Source organism: Balaenoptera musculus, chromosome 13 (genome assembly GCF_009873245.2).
Source record: "Balaenoptera musculus isolate JJ_BM4_2016_0621 chromosome 13, mBalMus1.pri.v3, whole genome shotgun sequence".
In the NCBI taxonomy this organism is placed as follows: domain Eukaryota; kingdom Metazoa; phylum Chordata; class Mammalia; order Artiodactyla; family Balaenopteridae; genus Balaenoptera; species Balaenoptera musculus.
Window position 1 is genome coordinate 40553281 of NC_045797.1, and position 16861 is coordinate 40570141.

Consider the following 16861-nt stretch of genomic DNA (forward strand, 5'->3'; position numbering starts at 1 on the left):
CCAAGTTCTCTTTGATTCAAAGATAAAATGAACATGGCATTTTTGGTCAAGGTTTAAAAATTAGATAAGTGGGAAATATGATTCAAAAATATCATCTAAAAACACCTGAAGACACTGTCTCCTCCAATCCTTCTTCCAGCTATTTTCAGAGAGGTTAAAATATGGTTAAGTAGATTATTTGGATGATAATGTGGTTAAATCCATTGTTGTGAATTTGAATTTATCACATTTCTATATTTAGCTAGCGAGGCGCTTGTAAATCTACAGAGTTCATTTTATGGCAAAATCGATGCATTTATCCCCCCCCATGCCCCGTATAATATACATTACTTGTGAAAATGGGTCTTTTACTTACAGTTTATTTCTAACAGGGACAGAGAGAAATGTACATGAATACTTAACAGACGAGTTAAAATAAAAGGATCTAGGGAGCCCTTAGCAATAAAAAGTCTGATCGGACAATTCAGAGATGATAGGTCTTCCTTAGCCTTCTCAGTTGTTGGAATGTCTGCAGTGTGTCCTGCCTAGTCAAATAGCCTCTGCATATCACCAGCATTCATTTCCTAGATGGCAGTAAGTGTCATGAATTCCACTAGACCGTTATCCATGATGGTAAGAAAGCTGCCCATGCTAGAGGAACCAATCTGACCTGGGCTGATGATCAGAACAAATGACAAAGAACAACTAACATCAAGGGAAGACAGTCACTCTCCTGGTGCATCTGAGTAGACGAGGGTACATGCAGAAAATCAGGTGTTTGGAGCACCACAGCTAACTTTTTATTCATAGTGTTATTTTTGTTCAAATCTCTTAAGTGTCTCGTTTACAAAGTGTCAAGAAGAGTTACTCGTTCATTAAGCACTTTGCATACTCGATATAAAAAGTACCATGGAAACTAAAAATGCTGTACTACTTTGGTCTTCTCCCTGGTTGAACTCAAAGGACTCCCCATTCCATAGTCAATACAGGAGAAAGGAATGAACACAAGGAAGGTGACTCTTATGAATATTTTCTTAACGATAACCACCTTGGATTGGTACCTATTCATCTTTGGTCCTTAAATAAGAATTGGGGATTCATGAGCTGCGAGTCTTGGCAGTAACCACAAGGCCCTCCAAATCTCCAAGGCACACCTAATAACTCTCACTGCCTCTAGACATCAATCCATGGGTAGAACCTGTTCCTGGGGGTTTTGCTTTCCTTGTCCATGATCTTGAACTCCAGGCCCTTATTCTTGCCCTTAGATGCCACACAATTCTATCTAGATAGGTACAATGAGGTGCAAAAGAAAGAAAATCTACCTGTAGAGAGTGTATTAGAGACATTTGGAATCTATGGGCCTGATTCCCAGAAATCCAAATTAAAATGAGATTTGGAATGAGAAGAAACTGTTGCTGCTTCTAATCATTCTAATAGAGTTATCTAGCTTTGTCTGGATCATTTTTTATACGAGGGGCTGTGCTCTATTCTATATGGAATAGACTACGCTAAGCTGGATAAAAAATGTCACCTTAGGCACCTGAATTAATAGTTTGGTTATGTACTCGGTTAAGTCTTTACTATAGATCAGCGTAAGTGTGCTAGACAGACAATTCTTTAGAGCTAACGTTTTAAAAAGGTGCCAAAGCCCCTTTGAGAACTGTGTGAATTTTCCAGATTCAGGAAGAAAAAAGTTACATATACAGTGTTTTTCTACCCCCCTCCCTCTCTTAGTTGCACTGAATAAGTAAAAGTGCAGCAAAGTTGGCAAGAATAGATACTTCCTTGGTTTTTCTAAAGCTGCAATTAATGATAATGAAGCTATACCTTATATGGCAAGAAATACAGTACAAATTGGATAAGTAAGAAAAATGATCGGCCATTGTGCGCCTCCGATATAGTACATCAAGGTATCGCCACGGTGAGGCTATCTTTATTTTAAACCATTAAACAAAACAATATAAATCTGCAGGCAGGTGTTTCTTGTTGCAGAAGTACTGAAAGTTGTAATGCAAACAATCTAATTTTAGCATCTATGTAGAGTGTGAAGTAAATTTACTGATCATTGATGCATTGAGCATGGGAAGAAATAATCAGCAGGAGCTTTCAGCGAGATTATCCTATTAAAGCAGGAAGACTTCATGTGGTTGTTAAGGAAGTAGTCAAAAGCAGGTGATGGAAGTGGGGGGTTGACTACTCGTCAGTGGGCCCAGTGTACATGTTAAGTTGTTGTTTTCTGCTCAGCTAAGCAGCAGAGAATTGATATGTTAGCAATGAAGTGCAATGACAATTAAATTGTAACTGACCTACATGTTACCGTCATTACGCGTTCTCTTTTTTACTGCTTTCCCTCTTATTTAATCACACAGTATGGGGTTTTTATTAGGCTGTAATGTTAAAATCTTCATCCATTTAGCCATAAATGTGTGACTGGATATCTATCAGACTTCCTTGCGCTATACAAACAAAGCCATTTTGCTGAATCACTGTTGACTTGTTTGTGGCCTAATTTAATGAGAGTAATAACTTACATTACTACCCAGTTAACATTTAGGAGCCCAGGAAAGACCTGCTCGAACACAGTAAGCTACTGTATCCATTCTCTATTCATATCACTCCCCTTTGCAGTAAATTGTATACAATAATATGCACTGCTTACAACACAAGCGAGGCGTCCATCAGCTGCATGAGGGTGGTGTTCTAGGAAGTTCACTGTGCTTAGGCAGAAATGCTTCTGACACACAAGAACCAGCCAGAATGATCCTCTTTTTCTGCAGACCACAGCAGCTAGCAGCTGTGTCTTAAACCTTTAAAAATAATAAACACACATTATAACCTGCAGACAAAGATAGCTTAATCCTTCCTCCTATTTTCTTACTGTAATTTTAAGCCTCTTCCTTCTCCCCAAACTCAGGGATATAAAATAGTTACTCAGGAGAGGGAAGGAAAAATCACTGTTAGTTAAATAAAATAAAGTTCCAGGATAAAATATAAGCGCAAAAGCCAACAAATAAAATGGGTTGTCTCTTTATATTTATGTGATTAAGCTGCCTGTGATCTTGAATTATGTACCATTTTACACTTCTCCATGAGAAAGCTACCCTTCCTCCCTCTCAACCTGCACATATCTATATGTTATCTTATTAAATGCTTCCTTTATACAAACATACTGTAATTTATGTATGTTTCCATTACAGTACTTAAAAAAAAGATTAAAAAAATCTTTGTCACCTCATCTGCCTTAGTCACTTAACTGGCAACTGAAAATTCAATGGATCAATTAAGTCGCCAGAAAAAAGTCTCATTATTTTCATACGAATGTTATGTATAGATGACAAAAGTAAAACTCTTTACTTGCTTGAAATAACCATTATTTAAAAAACGACACACACACACATATATATGGAGTTGACAATTTATAAACAAGTATTTTCACATTGAGAGATTTGGAGCAGGTGGACTTTCTTTTTTCTTTACACTTTCAGAGCAATTTCACTGCACTGTTTGTGTAAAGATTTAAGTCTTTAATTACTATCTATTAGGAAATACCTCTGATTGACATTACAGTCTTAGAAATCTCTAATAATACTGTGGAAGCAAAATCATACATTGAAAGATACTTTTAAATTTTATTTCTTTCCATGAAATAGACAAAGCCAACCTTCAGGCTTCTTATCCCAGGGGAAAATGTATCACCCAGGACAACTAGGAAATTACTTTGGTTTTTTTTTCAGAATTCTGTAGAGAGATTTTATTAAAAGAACAATGAGCCATTCAAATCACTCTGAGTCTTTATAAAGACATGGAGTACATTATAAATTAAATGTTTAGGGACTTCCCTTTATTTACTTTATTTATTTATTTACCATCTTTATTAGAGTATAATTGCTTTACAATGGTGTGTTAGTTTCTGCTTTATAACAAAGTGAATCAGCTATACATATACATATGTTCCCATATCTCCTCCCTCTTGCGTCTCCCTCCCACCCTACCTATCTCACCCCCCTAGGTGGTCACAAAGCACTGAGCTGATCTCCCTGTGCTATGCAGCTGCTTCCCACTAGCTACCTATTTTACATTTGGTAGTGTATATATGTCCATGCCACTCTCTCACTTCGTCCCAGCTTACCCTTCCCCCTCCCCGTGTCCTCAAGTCCATTCTCTACGTCTGCATCTTTATTCCTGTCCTGCCCCTAGGTTCTTCAGAACCTTTTTTTTTTTTTTTAGATTCCATATATATGTGTTAGCATACGGTATTTGCTTTTCTCTTTCTGACTTACTTCACTCTGTACGACAGACTCTAGGTCCATCCACCTCACTACAAATAACTCAATTTCATTTCTTTTTATGGCTGAGTAATATTCCATTGTATATATGTGCCACATCTTCTTTATCCATTCACCTGTCGATGGACACTTAGGTTGCTTCCATGTCCTGGCTATTGTAAATAAGGCTGCAGTGAACATTGTGGTACATGACTCTTTTTGAATTATCGTTTTCTCAGGGTATATGCCCAGTAGTGGGATTGCTGGGTCGTATGGTAGTACTATTTTTAGTTTTTTAAGGAACCTCCATACTGTTCTCCATAGTGGCTGTATCAATTTACATTCCCACCAACAGTGCAAGAGGGTTCCCTTTTCTCCACACCCTCTCCAGCATTTATTGTTTCTAGATTTTTTGATGATGGCCATTCTGACTGGTGTGAGGTGATACCTCATTGTAGTTTTGGTTTGCATTTCTCTAATGATTAGTGATGTTGAGCATCCTTTTATGTGTCTGTTGGAGATCTGTATATCTTCTTTGGAGAAATGTCTATTTAGGTCTTTGGCCCATTTGTGAATTGGGTTATTTGATTTTTGATATTGAGCTGCATGAGCTGCTTCTATATGTTGGAGATTAATCCTTTGCCAGTTGCTTTGCTTGCAAATATTTTCTCCCATTCTGAGGGTTGTCTTTTCATCTTGTTTATGGTTTCCTTTGCTGTGCAAAAGTTTTTAAGTTTCATTAGGTCCCATTTGTATATTTTTGTTTTTATTTCCATTACTCTAGGAGGTGGGTCAAAAAGGATCTTCCTGTGATTTATGTCAAAGAGTGTTCTGACTATGTTTTCCTCTGAGAGTTTTATAGTGTCTGGCCTTACATTTAGGTCTTTAATCCATTTTGAGTTTATTTTTGTGCATGGTGTTAGGGAGTGTTCTAATTTCATTCTTTTACATGTAGCTGTCCAGTTTTCCCAGCACCACTTATTGAAGAGGCTGTCTTTTCTCCATTGTATATTCTTGCCTCCTTTATCAAATATAAGGTGACCATATGTGCGTGGGTTTATCTCTGGACCTTCTACCCTGTTCCTTTGATCTATAATTCTGTTTTTGTGCCAGTACCATACTTGATTACTGTAGCCTTGTAGTATAGCCTGAAGTCCAGGAGCCTGATTCCTCCAGCTCCGATTTTCTTTCTCAAGATTGCTTTGGCTATTCGTGGTCTTTTGTGTTTCCATATAAATTGTGAAATTTTTTGTTCTAGTTCTGTGAAAAATGCCATTGGTAGTTTGTTAGGGATTGCACTGAATCTGTAGATTGCTTTGGGTAGTAGAGTCATTTTCACAATGTTGATTCTTCCAATCCAAAAACATGGTATATCTCGCCATCTGTTTGTATCATCTTTAATTTCTTTCATCGGTGTCTTATAGTTTTCTGCATACAGGTCTTTTGTCTCCTTAGGTAGGTTTATTCCTTGGTATTTTATTCTTTTTGTTGCAATGGTAAATGGGAGTGATTCCTTAATTTCTCTTTCAGATTTTTCATCATTAGTGTATAGGAATGCAAGAGATTTCTGTGCATTAATTTTGTATCCTGCTACTTTACCAAATTCATTGATTAGCTCTAGAAGTTTTCTGGTGGCATCTTTAGGATTCTCTATGCATAGTATCATGTCATCTGCAAACAGTGACAGCTTTACTTCTTCTTTTCCGATTTGGATTACTTTTATTTCTCTTTCTTCTCTGATTGCTGTGGCTAAAACTTCCAAAACTATGTTGACTAATAGTGGTGAGAGTGGACAACCTTGTCTTGTTCCTGACCTTAGAGGAAATGGTTTCAGTTTTTCACCATTGAGAAGGATATTGGCTGTGGGTTTGTCATATATGGCATGTATTATGCTGAGGTAAATTCCTGCTATGCCTACTATCTAGAGGGTTTTTATCATAAATGGGTGTTGAATTTTGTCAAAAGCTTTCTCTGCATCTATTGAGATGATCATACGGTTTTTCTCCTTCAATTTGTTAGTATGGTTTATCACACTGATTGATTTGTGTATATTGACGTATCCTTGCCTTCCTGGGATAAACCCCACTTGATCATGGGGTATGATCCTTTTAATGTGCTGTTGGATTCTGTTTGCTAGTATTTTGTTGAGGATTTTTGCATCTATGATCATCAGTGATATTAGCCTGTAGTTTTCTTTCTTTGTGACATCTTTTTCTGTTTTTGGTATCAGCGTGATGGTGGCCTCGTAGAATGAGTTTGGGAGTGTTCCTCCCTCTGCTATATTTTGGAAGAGTTTGAGAAGGATAGGTGTTAGCTCTTCTCTAAATGTTCACTAGAATTCACCTGTGAAGCCATCTGGTCCTAGGCTTTTGTTTGTTGGAAGATTTTGAATCACAGTCTCAATTTCAGTGCTTGTGATTGGTCTGTTCATATTTTCTATTTCTTCCTGGTTCAGTCTCAGAAGGTTGTGCTTTTCTAAGAATTTGTCCATTTCTTCCAGGTTGTCCATTTTATTGGCATATAGTTGCTTGTAGTAATCTCTCATGATCCTTTGTATTTCTGCAGTGTCAGTTGTTACTTCTCCTGTTTCATTTCTAACTCTATTGATTAGAGTCTTCTCCCTTTTTTCTTGATGAGTCTCGCTAATGGATTATCAATTTTGTTTATCTTCTCAAAGAACCAGCTTTTAGTTTTATTGATCTTTGCTATCGTTTCCTTCATTTCTTTTTCATTTATTTCTGATCTGATCTTTATGATTTCTTTCCTTCTGCTAACTTTGGGGTTTCTTTGTTCTTCTTTCTCTAAAGGCTTTAGGTGTAAGGTTAGGCTGTTTATTTGAGATGTTTCTTGTTTCCTAAGGTAGGACTGTATTGCTATAAACTTCCCTCTTAGAACTGCTTTTGCTGCATCCCATAGGTTTTGAGTCATCGTGTTTTCATTGTCATTTGTTTCTAGGTATTTTTTGATTTCCTCTTTGATTTCTTCAGTGATCTCTTGGTTATTTAGTAGTGTACTGTTTACCCTCCATGTGTTTGTATTTTTTATAGATTTCTTCCTGTAATTGGTATCTAGTCTCATAGTGTTGTGATCGGAAAAGATACTTGATACAATTTCAATTTTCTTAAATTTACCAAGGCTTTTGATTTGTGACCCAAGATATGATCTATCCTGGAGAATGTTCCATGAGCACTTGAGAAGAATGTGTATTCTGTTGTTTTTGGATGGAATGTCCTATAAATATCAGTTAAGTCCATCTTGTTTAATGTATCATTTAAAGCTTGTGTTTCCTTATTTATTTTCATTTTGGATGATCTGTCCATTGGTGAAAGTGGGGTGTTAAAGTCTCCTACTATGATTGTGTTACTGTCGATTTCCCCTTTAATGGCTGTTAGCATTTGCCTTATGTATTGAGGTGCTCCTATGTTGGGTGCATAAATATTTACCATTGTTATATATTCTTCTTGGATTGATCCCTTGATCATTCTGTAGTGTCCCTCTTTGTCTCTTGTAATAGTCTTTATGTTAAAGTCTATTTTGTCTGATATGAAAATTGCTACTCCAGCTTTGTTTTGATTTCCATTTGCATGGAATAGCTTTTTCCATCCCCTCACTTTCAGTCTGTATGTGCCCCTAGGTCTGAAATGAGTCTCTTGTAGACAGCATATATATGGGTCTTGTTTTTGTATGCATTCTTCCAGTCTATGTCTTTTGGTTGGAGCATTTAATCCATTTACATTTAACATAGTTATCGATATATATGTTCCTATTACCATTTTCTTAATTGTTTTGGGTTTGTTATTGTAGGTCTTTTCCTTCTCTGTGTTTCCTGCCTAGAGAAGTTTCTTTAGCATTTGTTGTAAAGCTGGTTTGTTGCTGCTGATTTCTCTTAGCTTTTGCTTGTCTGTAAAGGTTTTAATTTCTCCATCGAATCTGAATGAGATCCTTGCTGGGTAGAGTAATCTTGCTTGTAGCTTTTTGCCTTTCATCACTTTAAATATGTCCTGCCACTCCCTTCTGGCTTGCAGAGTTTCTGTTGAAAGATCAGCTGTTAACCTTATGCGATTCCTTTTTATATTATTTGTTGTTTTTCCCTTGCTGCTTTTAATATTTTTTGTGTTTAATTTTTGATAATTTGATTAATTTGATTAAACATGTCTTGGCATATTTCTTCTTGGATTTATCCTGTATGGGACTCTCTGCGCTTCCTGGACTTGATTGACGATTTCCTTTCCTATATTAGGGAAGTTTTCAACTATAATGTCTTCAAATATTTTCTCAGTCCCTTTCTTTTTCTCTTCTTCTTCTGGGACCCCTATAATTCAAATGTTGGTGTGTTTAACGTTGTCCCAGAGGTCTCTGAGACTGTCCTCAATTCTTTTCATTCTTTTTTCTTTATTCTGCTCTGTGGTAGTTATTTCCACCACTTTATCTTCCAGGTCACTCATCCGTTCTTCTGTCTCAGTTATTCTGCTATTGATTCCTTCTAGAGAATTTTAAATTTCATTTATTGTCTTGTTCTTCATTGTTTGTTTGCTCTTTAGTTCTTCTAGGTCTTTGTTAAATATTTCTTGTATTTTCTCCATTCTATTTCCAAGATTTTGGATCATCTTTACTATCATTACTCTGAATTCTTTTTCAGGTAGACTGCCTATTTCCTCTTCATTTGTTTGGTCTGGTGGGTTTTTGCCTTGCTCCTTCATCTGCTGTGTGTTTCTCTGTCTTCTCATTTTGCTTAACTTACTGTGTTTGGGGTCTCCTTTTCGCAGGCTGCAGGTTCGCAGTTCCTGTTGTTTTTGGTGTCTGTCTGTAAGGTTGATTCAGTGGGTTGTGTAGGCTTCCTGGTGGAGGGGACTGGTGCCTGTGTTGTGGTGGATGAGGCTGGATCTTGTCTTTCTGGTGGGCAGGACCACATCCGGTGGCGTGTTTTTGGGTGTCTGTGACCTTATTATGATTTTAGGCAGCCTCTCTGCTAATGGATGGGGTTGTGTTCCTGTCTTGCTAGTTGTTTGGCATAGGGTGTCCAGCACTGTAGCTTGCTGGTCATTGAGTGGAGCTGGGTCTTAGTGTTGAGGTGGAGATCTCTGGGAGAGCTTTCGCCATTTGATATTACGTGGAGCCGGGAGGTCTCTGGTAGACCAATGTCCTGAAGTTGGCTCTCCCACCTCAGAGGCACAGGCCTGACACCTGGCCGGAGCACCAAGACCCTGTCAGCCACACAGCAAAGACATGTAATCAGGTGCCAATGGTCAGGTCCTCCTTCTTAATTCCATCTTATCCAATCAAGTAGAGACTTGAGAAAACAAAGCAGCTCCACTGAAGAATAAAGGACTCTGTCAGAATCCACAAGCCAACCAATTACTTTGGTTTTCATAAATGATGGGCCACGTAAAATTTTTGAGTATGCTTATTAGAGCTTCTATGTCTGGAATTTTATCTTAACTATCAAAAGAAAAAGCATTTCATGGATGAGTTTTTGTAAAGTAAGCCATCACATCCTGGAAATTCAGGGAGAAAAGTAACCAGATAATATTTTTCAATACTGACCTCCTACTAAATTCCAGGCATTGGGAAAAAGACTATTAAGATTTTTTAAAAAATCAAAATCTTTGCTCCCATGGGGCATGTATTCTGATCAGAGGAGAAAAACAAAATATGAACAGAATAAAAATTAAATGGCATATTAGATGGTAAAAATTGCCAAGGAGAAAAAAAAGCAGAAAAGAAGAGAAGGGGTGCCACAAGGAAGGTTGGATTTTATTTTGGGTCATCATGGGAGACCACACTGAGAATGTACATTTGAGCAAAGACTTGGAGACAATTTACTTACATTAATGTATAACCTAAATATATACTATATTTAATATTAATGTGTAGCTTTATATGTAACACATGTTATATTAATTAAAAAGTCATGTTGAATTGGATTTCAACCAAAGAAAGTTTCAAAGAGAGGACAGCAAAACAAACAAATAAAATAGGCTAGAGGTGGTATGGCATCGGACCACCTGGAAGACTCGTCCTTATATGTCTGTCAAAACCTCCCCATTTTGAGTCCATAATCCACTGTCTGTCCTTGGAGTAAACCTGTCACCTGGGGGCTCTGGAGTCATAGCAGTTCCGGCCAGGTTGTATGAAAATGCACCTGTGTTAAGATCTTGACCCTGTTACTGTGTAACACACAGATAATCAGATAGTCATGACCACTTTTTAGCTCTTATTTCCAGCCAGGCCCTGCCCATTAAACACCTTTGTGAAGTATTATTATACCCATTTTGAAGCCGAGTAAAGCAGAGTTCTGAGAAAGTAACCAACATGGCAAAGATCAGCCAACTAGTGAGTAGAAAAGTGAATTCTTTGACTACTGTACCACAGCTCTTTCTCTAGATGTTAGGACAAAATAAAAGCAGAAACCAAATCAAACCAATCTGTAGTGTCAATCAAGAATAGCAAATGTATGGGAGGGTTAACAACAATTTGGGGTAGAGGTTGAAAGCACCATTAACTTTGAAGTTAAATTCTACCATTTATGTATCCGGTGGTGCTCCTTGATGTAAAATGTGGAGACCAGATAAAACTTTTAATAGGAACTGCCAATTTATTGATGCTTCCTTCTTTCCTGATGGTGGCATCTGCTAACCTATATGGCATTTTTGTATAGATAGAAAAAATGAGGCCTTTACTCCAAATGGAGACAGCTCAGTGCCGGGACTAGGCAAGTGGACTTCCGGTAAGATTTGTGTCCTCACTGGGTATCACTGTGCACGTATTCTTGGCAGCAATTCTTGGGAGCCCTACTTTCAAATTTGAAACAGTGGTGACCTGCCTAGTGAAAGGAGTGGGAGAAGCTCCACCTTGACTTGAAGTGTTCCTTTTCTTCACGCTCTTGTGTGACTCCATCTTTAAACATCATGTTTCTTGATTGACATTTTGAAAAATTCATCATGGCAAGTGCAATATTAGGAATTCTAATAAAAATCTATAAGGAGAAAAATTTATTTTGGTAACAGGACAATCTTGAATGAGCAGGTCTGAAGCTGCTGAACACTTTCTGCTCACCTCCTTTCTATTCAGTTTCCTTCCAGTATATGGGAATGAGCCATTTCAAGCATAACATCTTGGGATAATAGATAAACATGGGTTTTTGAGCCAGAAAGATGTGAATTCAAAACCCAGCTCTGCCATTTACAAACTGTATGATTTTGGCTAAAGTCCTTCATCTTTCTAGCTGAACTTGTTTCCTTTTTGATGTAAAAGAAATGGGATAATAGCTTTGTTTTTCAAGATTTTTTTTGAAGATCGAATTTCTACCTGGACTTGTTTCTCCCTTGACTCTGCCACCTAGCTGATGTCTTTAGGAAAAGATCCGTTTTCCTTGGTTCTAGGCCCTCCAGAAGGTCACTGCAGTTCTATCTTTACAACCTCATCTCCAGTCACTGCCATCTTCCATTCCTTCACAACCACAAATTCTCTATTTCTGCACTGCTCTTTATGCTTCCATAATACCAAAATGATTCTAATTCCCCCAAACACGCCATAGTATTTCATACCTCTATACCTTTTATCACACTATCACTCTTCTTGGAGCCACATCTCCCCACAGTCTCTTTGGAAAATTCCTATTCGTCCATAAGTCTTGACTTAGTTTTTACAAAGATTAAATGAAAAAAAAAAAATACATGCTAAGTGCTCAGGACAGTGGATGGCACAGAAGAAGAGTTCCATAAATGTTTGCTCTCTCTTCCCTATGCAAACCCTTTCCATAAAATTAAATATGCTTCTTCCTCTGTGTAATTGTATCACGTACATCCTACCTTATTGGAGAGAGGCAATATGGATGCACATAGTGAAGAAAGCATGAGATTGGAACAGTCTCCGCTCTGACCTAGCTCTGCCACTTTACTAACTCTGCACTTTGAGCAAATTATTTGAGCTCCATGGCCTGTACACCAGGGATAACATTATTTACTTTTCCCAATGACTGTAAAGACTAGAATTAATGACTTTATAGTACATGGCCAATAAAACAGCCACTATTAGTACACTATACAAATCAACTGCTGCTACTCTACAGTGACACCCCTCCACATCACTATGAATGGAGTCCAAAAAAATTAATCTTAAAGAAACAAGTTGAGTTGTTATGCCATTAAGTTTTGAGTGTAGGTGAGTTTGAAGCCAGGAATGAAATCCAGTATTCAACCATGCTATATCTGAATTTGCTCTGTTGCAGAGTGCATTACTGTGGGATTATTTTCACCATTACTGTGTATTTTCTTTCATGTCTACTTTATTTACTAGACTATTAGTTCCTTATGTACAGACCACATATTTTTAGCATAGTCTAGATTACACATGTATCATCTAATTCTGTGAGCCTGGGCATATTACTTAAACTCCCTAAATCTTGGTCTCCTCATTCTAAAATGAGGATGATAATAAAAATAATGCCTACCTTATAGAAGATTGTGAGAAGTAAATGGCTGAGGCATGTAACAGATTCTGGCACTTAATAAATGCTCATTAAAGGTTAGCAATGATCATCATCATCTTGTTATTATCACCATTATGATTACTGTTGTTAGAGACCCCAGCACCTATCAAAGAGCCTGTTTATAGATGAGGCTTTCAATAAATCTTAGTTTAAAATTCGATCAAATCCTCTTAAAATTTGGAAGTTGTCATTTAGGGTAGCTTCCCAATTATAGGCTCAGCCCCCTTACAGGCATGTCCAGATGGCTGCCGTGAAAGTATCACTCTCTAATTGGCCTGAATTCCCCCAAGTCAGCCATTTTCTCAGCACCATACTGAGGGCCTGAGGTCCTCTCACCCAGCTCTCTCTCCTTCCTCCAATTCCTTCCACCAGAACTGGCCAGCCTGGGGGCAGTTGGCTTCTGCCTGCCTCTCCCACCAGCCACTGCCAAGGATGCTAGCCAGTCCTTTATTGGAGCCAGGTGGAGCTGGCACAGCCAGCTGTTGTCCGCCTTGTGCTGCCCGGACTTGTGGATGCCAATCTTCCTCCTCTATGTCTCGGGATAAATCTTTGGCATCTTTGCTTTTTTCTGCAAACCCCAGGCAACAGGGTCCCAATACTCAGGATTTTCCTTGTGGGAATGGCACCGTTAGGAAAGTTGTAATCCTATCATTCATTTACCTACATTCACTTGTTTGTTTTACTGGAAGTAGATCAATGTAAATGAGATACAGCATGCTTTGACCTCTAAAATTCAAGGAAAATAAATACACCGATTCAATAAAAAGAAGAAGGGGATTCCCAAAATATCTAAACAAGCAACTTCTGGATCTAGGTGCCTTACACTGAATCCTCTAACTCTGGGCGCCTCTTCTAGGAAGTTTCCATTTGTGATTATGCTGAGCCACAAGCTGATTGATCTCTCTTTAGAGGGGAAGTGGAAAAACAGAACTTAAGTGTTTTCAGCATTCAGCTCTCCTAACTGCTATAGCCATGGCAGACTTATCTGGCAGGAGCTAGCAGGAAGCCTATAACCGCTTCATCCTAACTCTCCAAATGCTGGCAACAATTAAATGAATTCTTAAGAAGAGAATCAAAAAAGCAGGAGGCAAAATGAATGGCTTATCCAAGTGCTAAGGAAGGAGAGGCTGTGTATTCAAGATGGAAAGAATATAAATACATACACACACACACACATGCATATTATGTTACATATCTATAAAAATACGAAATGTTATTTATTTTGAGAATACCCAGTCATTTCCATCTGTAGTAAGAATCCATAATAACAGTCTCTGTTTATATAACTCTTTTCACCTCAAGAGATCCCGAATGCATTTCAGACAGCTCTACATACAAACAGAGGCCAGGAGCTCCACCGTCTCTGGAACTGGTGATGGGAGCCAGGCAGAAAATGCGTGTGCGGCTACATGCATCTCAGAGACCGCTGATGGAAGAGAGGCCAGTTAGTCAAGGACAACAGGGCAAACCCTCACATTCTTAAGAGAGTGTCAAGAGGAGCCTTCAAAGTCTGGGTGACACCTCAAATTTTGATAGCTAATTAAGAACAAAAGCTGACGAGGACTCCCTTTATTTACTTTGGAAGGATGAAAGATGATGCGGGCAGAGCAAGGTTAGCGAAGCAGTGGCTGCAGGGAGTAGAAATAAATCTGAGGCATAGATCACAAAGCCTTGCCCTCCGGCTTAGATATTCTTATTATACCGAATACGCTTAAGATGGGAGGACACATAAAAAGGTAATATCTGTTGATTCATTTATACCCCTGTTTTCACCCACAATCTGCTTTCCCAGAAAGGACTGACTAGATCGCTCAGAATCCCCTTCTTTTTCCTTCAGCGATTCAGTCCACCACACAGCTGGTCTGGCTTCAAAATAGTTCTCTTAAAAAAATGAAAAACAAGGTGGCAGCAATGATTTACAGGCACTCCTACCTCAGAAACCAAAGCTTGACAGAAAGTATATTTCTGCGTGGCCCTGACAATAAGCTCCTAAGGCTGCTAAAAGCAACATGACAGAAACTTCCAACTATCCAGAAAATAAACTGGAAAATGGCTAGTCCCTGCCCAAAGAAAAGACTACTGACCAAGTGCTCAGTTATCAGGATTGCACTGGCAATCCTTAAACCATGCTTGTCTGAGAAAAACCTTATTCCAGGGGACAGAAGTGGGAGATGGAGTGAAGGAGCACATCCTACTCTGGAGGAAGGAGAAGGGAGATTCTTGTATAGAAGTGACCTGCTGACAGCTCTTGGAAGCCTTCCTTCTCCACAGCGTCCTTGGATCCTGCTGGGAACCCCTCCAGAGCCTCGTTGTACCCAGGTGGCATGGCCCTCCAATAGAGACATTCCATGCCAGAAAAGTCCAATATCTGAGCACAGCCAGAAGCTCTAGTTCCTGCCAAGTCAGACTTTAGCTTTTCTAGGTCCTGTGACCTCACGGACTTCCCACGTAAACTCAGCAACAAGCCCAGTGAAGGACAGAGAGATACTGAATTCCCCAGGGGCGTCCATCTGTAGCAGGGAGAGAGGTGAAGATGACCTGGCGCAGGAAACATGCTTCACTGTTACTCTTTGGAGTTGCGTTCTTTCAAGGGCTGTGGAGGAAGAGATGGCAGAAGCACAGGGCCGACTGGGGCCACCCAAAACGTTTTGGGGGAAAACCAGCCCCTCCTAAAAAATATGCCTCTTCTAGCTGTGTAGGATGGAAGAACAGTAATGAAAACAATTTAGCCCATTCAGAGCAGTCTACTCTACAGGAATGCTCCCATAGGGAATTTGACTCTCAGGGTCACCTCGGTGAGGCAGGTTGAGCAAAAAATCTTACAAAACAGGAAAGTGAGGGACCTCCCTGGTGGCGCAGTGGTTAAGAATCCACCTGCCAATGCAGGGGACAAGCGTTCGAGCCCTCGTCCAGGGAGATCCCACATGTCGTGGAGCAACTAAGCCCGTGCACCGCAACTACTGAACCTGCGCTCTAGAGCCCAAGTGCCACAACTACTGAGCCCGTGTGCTGCAAGTACTGAAGCCCATATGCTGCAAGTACTGAAGCCCGTGCGCCTAGAGCCCGTGCTCCGCAACAAGAAAAGCCACCACAGTGAGAAGCCCGTGCACTGCAACAGAGTAGCCCCTGCTCGCCGCAACTAGAGAAAGCCCGCACACAGCAACAAAGATCCCACCCAGCCCTAAACAAAAAAAATAAATAAACTTAAAAAAAAAAAAAAAAGAAAAAAACAGGAAAGTGAGGCTTAGCCCAGACAAATGGCCTCACTATCTCCAGAACTGGAGCTAGAACCTTCTTACTGCAGAATTTCAAGTTCTTTCTATTGTACCTTGCCCAAAGTTATCATCAGTGGATAGATCAAAATGGTTTCCCCACTGAAATACCTGTGATGAGCCCAGGCTTCCACTTTGGTCTTTAGAATCTTCTGCCTTCATCTCTCTAATATCCCGAATGGGGGCCCATGGAGAGGGGAGGGCCTAGGAGGTGTGTAGGGAGAAGCAACAGGAATTTTGTTTTCTCTTTGTAGTTCCCATTTAGTTTCTCCTTGCCACCCTTCACACCACCCAAACATACCTTTAGGCAGAAACAGAACAGGATATACTAACAAGTGGATAGACAAGTGGATGGATAAATGAATGTAGATTTATTTTTTTAATATCTAGTATACTATATACTATTTCAATTCTGATGAATTATTAGGAACGTTTAAAAATCCTTAAAAATAACCCCCAAATGGAAAAGTCTTTTCTCAGTAGGACAGGGAAGGTTCATGTAATCAAAGGTTATGGAGTTCAAGCCTATAAAATTAGAATACTAAAACCAGACAGTGTTTCCTGAATTTTGGAAGACATTGTTCAGAACCAACAAAGGGAGTATTTGCACACTAGTCAGTAAACCTTGGAGCTTACTCCCCCAGGTAAGTCTAGGCTTACAGAAAAAAGCTAAGTACACCAGCAAGTTCAAGGAGTTTGGATACATTTGAGCATGGCAGGAGCTCAATGGGAAACTTGAAGAACACCCATACTTGTTTCCAGAGGCCAACCCCATGGACGGCAACTGCACTCCCCAAGGCATGTGTCTTGGTGCCCCTGTTAGAAACAACTCAGGGCTAGATAGAATAGCAAAC